The following is an 8,998-nucleotide window of genomic DNA, read 5'->3' on the forward strand; positions in this document are numbered from 1 at the left end:
CTGCACCCTGGATCAGGCCGGTTCCCGTCCTCCAACCCTGAGGCCAGCCCCTCTCTCTTGGTTGCACCAGAAGATGTGGAGCAAATCGCTCCCCAGTCCAACCACCTTTCCTTCACCATGCCCCTGGTCTGGGTTCTGATGCATATTGCAGAACCAGCAGTTATTAATTCACCAAGCTTTTCTGATGCATATTTCAGAACCAGCAGTTAATTCACCAAACTTTTCTCCGCGGACCCCACACACTCCAGTGGAGAGGCGGGGCTCCCAAAAAAGGAACTGCAGGGTGAAGGCTGGACCGGAAGTGGGTGGGTGGGGAATGAGGTTCTCTGCACGTGCATAGAGGCCAGGAGTTCCAGCAGGATGAAAGGATGGAGGGGGAGGACTCTGGAAGGAGCCCTAGCCTGGGAAACCTGGATGCCCCCCAGGCAAGTCGTTGCAAGCTGGTGATTCTCCGTTTACACCTGTGAGAAGAGCGAGCTAGAACCTGGCTTTAGCTCTCAGTTTGCGCCGGCGCTGACAAGCTGTGAGTTTAGAAACGTGGGAGATATTAACTGCAATGCGATATCCCTAGGGACTCAGCGCAAGCTTGGGGAGAGGCCCAGAGCCAGGCCGGGCGCAGGGCCAGCGCTGCTCAAACTTTTACACAGATGCATCCTTCTCAAAAGAACCCCCATGGGGTTCTGAAACAGGAAGGCCCCCTTCCTATACGAAGGACGTTTCTCTAAAGTCTGGAATTTCACTATTTTTTAAGCTACGAAGTTTGCATTCTACTCCACCATTTAACCTAGTTTCTTTGAACATAAAAATATTGTACCAAATTTTTGAGCAAAATGATGCTCCAGGAATTTACTCAGTGCCTATCCTGGGACTTTTTTAACACCATCCACAGCGTCAATTACCCGGTGTGAAAAGGCTTGTAAGTTAACAGGGGTTTTGGCTTCTGTTTGTTTTTTGTGGTATGTGGGCAGGATGGGGCAGGCCTGGAGGTCCTGCTTTGGATTCGTGAGTTGGAGGTCAAAGTTTCTAGAAAAAGCTGAAATTAACAAGGTCACTGCTCTCCACAGCACCCTCAGTTAGAATATTGCAAAACTGAGCACAGGATATGAATCTCAGTCCATAAACTAAGATGTGCAAGAATTGTCACGTATCCATTATTTTATGTAATGACCTATCTGTAGACCCCTAGTAGCTAGTCCCCTGGCAGAGCCGGGAAGCTGGCCTTCCTCCTTCCTGGAGTCCCTAACCACAGGGATTTACATGGTCCTAGGGTGTGGGATGAAGAGGGAAGCACGCATCCATTTGGTCCTCCATCCCCAGAAAATGTGGCTGAGTTGTGTCCACTATCTGGGTTTATATGGCTGCTTCAGCCAATTAGCTCTCTACCACTGCTATGTCCCACAAGGTGATGAAATTTGGAAGTTTTTAGGTTTGTGAGTGAAGGAAGACGTGAGCAAAGAAAGAATTCTTGAGATGTTTTTGGTGCAAAAAGGTGATTGTATTATAGCACAGAGACAGAACCCATGGGTAGAAAGAGCTGTACTGGGATTGCGAGGAGATTATATGCTTTTTCATTAGTGGGGTTTAGGGATAGTATGTCTCCAAGGAATTTGGAAACAAGGCTTTCAGGACCTTGAGGGGCTAGCTGCCATTGAGATAAGGTTACTTTTAGTCTTTAATAAAACATAAACATTAAGGCAGTAAAGGCAGCCGTGAGATCCTTGAGGAAGGTCAGGCTCTGCACGTCTCAGGTATCCATCAGTGGGCTATCAGCTGTAAGGAAATTTAATTTAAGCTATGTTTCTCTTGCCTTTGTTTCCCTCATCAAAGGGACACAGGAAATTTGGGTAGGGGTGGGGGTGGCTATCATCCCATATTGCAGATGATGATATAGAGGGTCTGAGGCGCACAGACCATGAGCCTGCTCGCTACGAAGGTGCACACACGACTTGTGTCTTCCCACAACATCAGCTTTATTCAATCATAAAGCAAAGTTAAATCACAATGAGAAAGCGGGTTCAGGATTCCAAACTCAGTGACAGTTCACCATGTGATTAAACTTGGCTTCTTACACAGCACACAAAGCAGGACAGAAGACAAACCGCCCAACAAACGAGGTAGCAGATGGGTGCAGGAAGTGAATGAACCAAACGCGAAGTCAGTCTGTGGGCACGCAGTTGAGATAAAGCCTCTGTCTGGCCCAGGTCAGCTCTTGGCACTTACTGCTTCTGATGTCCAAGCAGGGAAGGATCTCGGTTCTGTTCGGAGATCCACTGGGCAGAACCTTCGGGGACAGTTGCCTTTTTTAAGTGGTCAGGTCTGAAGAATCTGACAGTTTGCTGTCCAAATCCTCCCCTTTTTCAAGGGATTTAGTCCGTCTCAAGCCCCGCAGACTTCGTCTGGTTCTGCTCATTATCATTTCTGGGATGTCAGCGGACATTGGTCCCAGCTATATCTCCTGGCTGCACTACCTTAACTGCTTGCGTCATTGCTGAGCACAGGCTCCTGCTTGACATGAGAGACTCCATTTTGCTCTCTACAGACTTGCTGACCGCTGCCTCTATCTCTCTTCCTCCCAGCCCGAGGGAGTCTCTTTTTCATTCTAGAGAGAATCCACTTCTTTCTGTTTCTTCCTCCCACTCTGTGCACAAATACCTTAAGCCTGGGCCATGAATTTCAATGTTTCCTGGGCCATGAAGTTCAATGTTTCCTGGGCCACTCAGGAACAGAAATGTGGTGGTGAGATTACGCTGAATTAGAACGCACCCATTTGTGGGGGAGTTGCAGAAGCCCGCCACACATCTGTGCTTCCATCCCATGGAACAGAGTCATTGCCAGCAAGTGGCTGCCCCACCAGGCTCCACATCTCCCAGCGCCCCCGCATCTAGGCAGATCACATGACTGGATCCCGTCAGTGGAATGGCGCAGAGGATGTCCCTTTGAGACCAAAGTGGTTGAGACGCGGTGTACTTCTCCACTTCTTTTTCCCATTCTACAGGCTGAAGTCAAAGACTCCCAAGGCCCCCGGGGATGGTGGAGACACAGGAAGGAAGGATCTCGAGTCTCTGTATCATTGACTCTGGGCTTATTATTCACAGGTATGAAATCATCTTCTTTTGGGTTATGCCATGGAAATCTGATTTTGTTTCAGCAGCTCGTGGTACCCTAATGAATACACCATTCTCAGTGCAACAGCTGCAGTTGAGATCCAACTGCTGTTGCCAAATGGGCAAACAAGGTTCTTTGAGCTGTCTTCCCATTTATAAGGAAAAACCAGAAACCCAGATTGTTATGTAACCCAGAAGTTACCCAATTTTTAAATGTCTCCAAATTTAAGTTTCAGAAAACACTGTGCAGATCAATATTGTTGAGGGGCCAAGCCTAGTTTCCCTGCAGTCCTGATTCAGCTTGATGGCTATAGGCTTTCTCCTTCTAAGGACTGCTTTATCGTATTCTGCCATGTATTGCCCTCATTCAGCGAGGAACACACTGTTCCCTGCTTGAAGAAGGGAACAGAACAAGAAAAAACACTGGGGGAAATGTAATGGAATCTCAAAATATTATTCTGTCACTATAGAGGCCACTTTTGAGCAAACAGACTTGAGCAATGGAAAGGGCCCACAGTTATCCCCTGGCTGAAGACAGCCTGGCCCAGCAGGTGACCCACCATAGGCCCTAACTAACCAATGGGTTACTTATAACCAGTTACCAAAAAGGGAGTATCCAGACTCCTCACCTTCCCCCTTTAAAAGCAGTCCCCAGGGGCGTCTGGGTGGCTCAGTCCCTTAAGCATTTGCTTTTGGCTCAGGTCATGATCTCAGGGTCCTGGGATCGAGCCCCATGTTGGGCTCCCTGCTCAGCAGGGAGTCTGCTTCTCCCTCTCCTCCTTGCTCCTGCTCTCTCTCGCTATCTCTGTCTGTATATCTGTCTCTCTCTCTCTCTCTCTCTCTCTCTCCAGTAAATAAATAAAATCTTAAAAAAAAAATAAAAGCTGCCCCCACCCACTGCCTCACTGCTGTCCTGCCCGCCGCTCCTTTGTTCTTTTTTTTTTAATTTTTTAAATTTTTTTATTAGACACAGAGAGAGTACAAGCAGGGGGAGCAACAGAGGGAGAAGGAGAAGCAGGCTCCCCGCCGAGCAGGGAGCTCGATGTGAGGTTTGATCCCAGGACCCCAGGATCATGACCCGAGCCGAAGGCAGACGCTTAACCATCTGAGCCACCCAGGCGCCCTATCTCCTTTGTTCTGCCTCAGGTGAATTCTTTCACCTCCTGTGCTGTTGGCTTCCACTGGATCATTGCTCCGCATTTGGGGCTCCCATCTGATCGACAGACACCCCATTGAAACACCACAGTCACCCTTTGCCTATTTTGCAGTGTGGATGTACAAGGACAGCCCAGGGAACTCCTACATTCCAGGAGGGCCCCTGTCCCCTCTTAGTAGGCTGTCACTGAATAGGTAAAAAGAAGCTTCTTCATGAAAGGCGTTTTTTGTAAATGTTAATTTTCAGACGTGTTCTTTATTGAGCCCTTATTATACATCCGTGAAAATGCTGCTGTTTCCAGCCAGATCGGCCGTTCCATTTAGACGCGAGAGGAGAGAGGTAACTGAAGAGAAAAGAACCCTGTTTGGAATGAGGTGAGATTATTTCTCTTGCCCTTTTTGTAGCTGGAGCTGAAGACCCTTTTCCCATATCATTCGTTATTCCCAGAGGAAATGAGGGATGGGACGAGGGTGTCTTTGTAGCCTAAGTAGCAAAAAGAAACAAAAGTGAAAATCCTATAACATTCTTCATTCTGACCCCAAAAGTTAGAAAAAGTTCCTCATCCTACTCATTTTGCTTACCTCAGTTTATTTCTTCCCCCTACTTTGCTTCATTTTAAAAAATTGTGATAAAAAAATAATAAAATAAAAAATTGTGATAAAATATACCTAACAAAATTTACCATTTAACCATTTTTAAGTATACAGTTCAGTGGTATGTTGTGCAACCATCACCACCCTCCATCTCCAGACTTTTTCAGCTTCCCCAACTGAAATTCTGACTGTACCCATTAAACGGTAAGTCCCCACTCCCCTCCCCCTGCCCCTGTAAACCACCATTCTGCTTTCTGTCTCTATGCATTTGACCACTCTGAGTACCCCCCCTAAGTGGGACATACAGAATTTGTCTTCTGTGACTGGCTTATATCACTTAGCACAATGTCCTCAAGGTTCATCCATTTTGCTCTATTTTTTTAAACTTTTTTTTAGTAGACTTTATTTTTAGGGCAATTTTAGGCTCAGAGGAAAATTGAGAGGAAATTACAGAGATTTCTCATCTACCCCCTGCCCCTACACATGCATGGATAGCTTCCCCGATTATCAGTATCCCCCACCCGAATGGTACATTTGTTACAAATCAATGAACCTGTACTGACACATCATTATCACCCAAAGACCGGAGTTTACATTAGGGTTTACTGTTGTTGTTATACATTCTCTGGGTTTGGACAAATGTATAATGATGTGTACCCACCATTATAATATCATATAGAGTAGTACAGTGCTCTGCACATTCATCCTTCTGTGTCCCTTTTTTTTTTTAAGATTTATTTATTTATTTGAGAGAGAGAGAGAGCATGAGTGCGACAGAGGAAGAGAGAATCCCAAGCAAACACTGCACTGAGTGCAGAGCCTGACAGTGGGCTCGATCTCATGCCCCTGAGATCCTGACCTGAGCCGAAACCAAGGGTTGGATGCTCAACCAACCGTGCCATCCAGGTGCCCCACCCTTTTTTTTTTTTTCCATTTCTTTAAAGTAATCTCTGCACCCAGTGTGGGGCTCAAACTCAAAACCCCAAGATCAAGAGTCACATGTTCTACCAACTGAGCCAACCAGGTGCCCTCCTCTGTCTCCCTTTTTAAATGATCAGTATAGAGAGCATTCTACTGCAAGGTTTGCACAAGAAAAAGCTCTAAGGGAGTCATTTTAAGAGAAATGCTCTCTATGGACCAGTGGGCAAAATTACACAGGGGACTGCACACCGCTTAGATCTCTCAACAGCCTAAAAAGATTCTGGTATGGAGAAGGCATTAGGATTTTTTTAAACCTGAAAATGTACTTATTTCGCTAATTTTTTTATTTTTATTTATTTTTTTTTTTTTAAGGAAAGGAGCAGAATTCATTGGCACCATCTCTGGTGTGTAGACATGGTATTCACCACACCCAGCCAGGCTGGCTCTGCATATGTACAGGTGCATTTTTGGATCAGCACTCTTCACCTGGGCTACCTCATCCCAGGGTTCCACATGGAAGCATGAAATGGCCGCAGAGCACTTGTTTAATCACCTGTCTAGAGTCTATGTGTGTCAGGGCGCCTGGGTGGCTCAGTCGGTTAAGCATCTGCCTTTTGCTCAGGTCATGATCTCAGGGTCCTGGGATCAAGCCCCGCATCAGACTCACTGCTCAGCGGGGAGCCTGGTTCTCCCTCTCCAGTTGCCTGCCACTCCCCCGGCTTGTGCGCGTGCTCTCTCTCACTATATCAAATAAATCAAAACAAAACCATGTGCCTATTATAGAAATCATCAAGTCTCTCTTAGAATGACTTTTGCAGTGTTAATGATGTGGTGGGGGTTTTATTTTTCCCATTTATTAATTTATTCATTTTTTAAGATTTTATTTTTAAGTAATCTCTACATCCAGCGTGAGGCTTGAACTCACAACCCAGAGATCAAGAGTCACATGCTCTACCCACTGAGCCGGCTGGGCACCCCTCCTTTTATTTTCTTTCTGGGGGCCAGAGCAAATACTAAGAGAAAGGAAAATGGGGGCAAAGCCAGAGCAGGACTCGGAACTTCCTGCTTCTGCTCCTTCTTTTTCTCATCCCCCAAACTAAATCCCAACTCCAACACACACTGCTTCAGCGATAGACAGTGGTTGTCATGTAATTGATTGACTAGCTTACGTTTGGTACAGAAAGGCAGCAAAGATTAATAAAAAATAGCAAGAATTCAGAGCTGCATAGGTGAGCCATTTCTGTAATCCTAGAGATGAAATGGCAGAAAGGCAGAGTGGGCAGTGCGGCTGGAGGGGAGTGACTGAGAAGCATGGGGAGACCAGTTCGATACATCACGGTTTATGCGTGTGGTGAACTGCTATTACAGGTGATGCATACGAAGACCTTTATTTTTTTAAAGATTTATTAGAGAGAGAGAGACAGAACATGAGCAGGAGAACCAGAGCGAGAGAGAGAATCTCCAGCAGACTCCCTGCTGAGCGCAGAGCCTGACACAGGGCTCAATCCCAGGACCCTGGGATCATGACCTGAGCCAAATCAAGAGTCACACTTTTGACCGACTGAGCCATCCAGGCGCCCCCTTACGAAGACTTTTTAATGACACAGGAATATGCTCAATATGAAAAAAATCAAATGAAAACAAAAGCCGCTTTCCACCACTACAACCACTGATCAGCTCCATTCTGCAAACATAACAATGATTCCCCCCACTTAAAAAATAAAAAAGCCCACCTCCTGGGGGTCACAATTTCTACTCATACTCAGACAATAATTTATAGTCCCAAACCAGAACATTAACAAATGCATTCAGACTCACGTATTCATTCCACAAACACTGCATTCCTACCATGAACCTCAAAGAATGCAAGCATAGTCCTTGCCCTCCCACAGCTTCTGGGGTTTGATATGTTTATAGAGAATCTTTTCCTATTTTGCAAATGTCAGCAGCTCAATGAGGCCTGCCATGATCACCTTGATAATATCAAAACCTCGCCCTCTACACCTGGGGCTCCTGATTACTCTTACCCTGTCCAAAGCATGAATCACCTCTCACATGCGATAGAATTCGTCCGTTTATTATTTATTTGTGTGTATGAAGGGAAGGAAAAATTCTTCTCTATCCTTCAGGGTCTTCCAGCTGAACTAAGAATTAAATTGACCTGAGACCCATTAACAGGAGGAAGAAACCAGAGTTTTATTACATGCTCACAGAGGCCCAGCAATGAAATTGAGACCTAAGGAAATGACCAAGGCAGGCAGATTTTATACTTCCCAAACAAAAAGACAATAAACCCGTGAGAAATTGACAGGACAAAGAGAAGTTAACTTTGGGAGCTTCACTTAGTAAAGAATTCTCAACTAAGTTTGGGCTGGGGGATAGTAAATTAGTAAAAAGTAGCAAGGGTTGTTTATTCAGTCTTTTCTGCTCTAAATTTTCCATCTCTGGTGAAAAGAGACATCCATGTCTCTTTACGGCCTGGTAGGGGGACTTTTCACAGGGGAAGGTTATTTCCTGCTTTCAGGGGGATGGGGGAGGGCCTGAGTGTCCTTCTTGCACAAGAAACTTTTATTTATAATAATCCGTATGCCAAAGTGGAACATTTTGGGACAGCCTGCCCTTGGCCCCTATACATATAGCCTGTGTGGTAGAATGCAGTCTGTGGATTTGCTGGTACACCTAGGTCAGTGCCTAGTCCAGGGTAAGCTCACAAGGATTCGTTGAGTGAAAGACTGAAATTATAAATACTAGCTCTACTATGATAATTTTCCTAAAACAAAGAGGTCTGTCCCAAAGTTGGAAGTCTCTACCTCTAGAGACTGAAAGCTGCTTGCCTTTATCTCTTTTTAAGGTTTATTTGCGAGAGAGAGAGCGTGTGCACACACATGTGAGCTGGGGGGGGGGAGGGGGGGGGGGGGGAGACGCACCCTCCCCAGCCCCCTCCCCCCCCCCCCCCCCCGCGCCGGAGACCAGAGCCTGACTCAGGGCTCGATCTCACAACCCTGAGATAATGACCTGAGCTGAAATAAGAGTCAGACACTCAAATGACTGAGCCACCCGGGTGCCCTCCTGTTTGCCTTTATTAATAAACTATTCCCCACCCCATTCTGCAAGGTTTCAGAGGAGGGTATACCTTCCCTCATTGCCATATTCAATCTCTTAGCAAATCTGCTGAACCTCAAAACTTTTCTCTACCCCATCCATTCTATCTCTGCTTGCCTATC

General features: G+C 46.0%; 1 long non-coding RNA gene across 2 annotated transcripts; it reads left to right on the top strand.

Moving 5' to 3' along the window:
* Positions 1-348: 348 nt before the first annotated feature.
* LOC141370188 (uncharacterized) lies at positions 349-4,630 on the top strand. 2 transcript variants are annotated; one of them, XR_012374023.1, is made up of 3 exons: positions 349-523; positions 2,996-3,095; positions 4,507-4,630. It is a non-coding gene; the product is annotated as an uncharacterized lncRNA (long non-coding RNA). The 2 variants fall into 2 exon arrangements; XR_012374022.1 differs by lacking the exon at positions 349-523 and adding an exon at positions 2,067-2,201.
* Positions 4,631-8,998: the final 4,368 nt, after the last annotated feature.

This window comes from Callorhinus ursinus, unplaced genomic scaffold (genome assembly GCF_003265705.2).
Source record: "Callorhinus ursinus isolate GAN/ISIS: 27379988/994484 unplaced genomic scaffold, GSC_fseal_2.0 scaffold28, whole genome shotgun sequence".
Classification (NCBI taxonomy): Eukaryota; Metazoa; Chordata; class Mammalia; order Carnivora; family Otariidae; genus Callorhinus; species Callorhinus ursinus.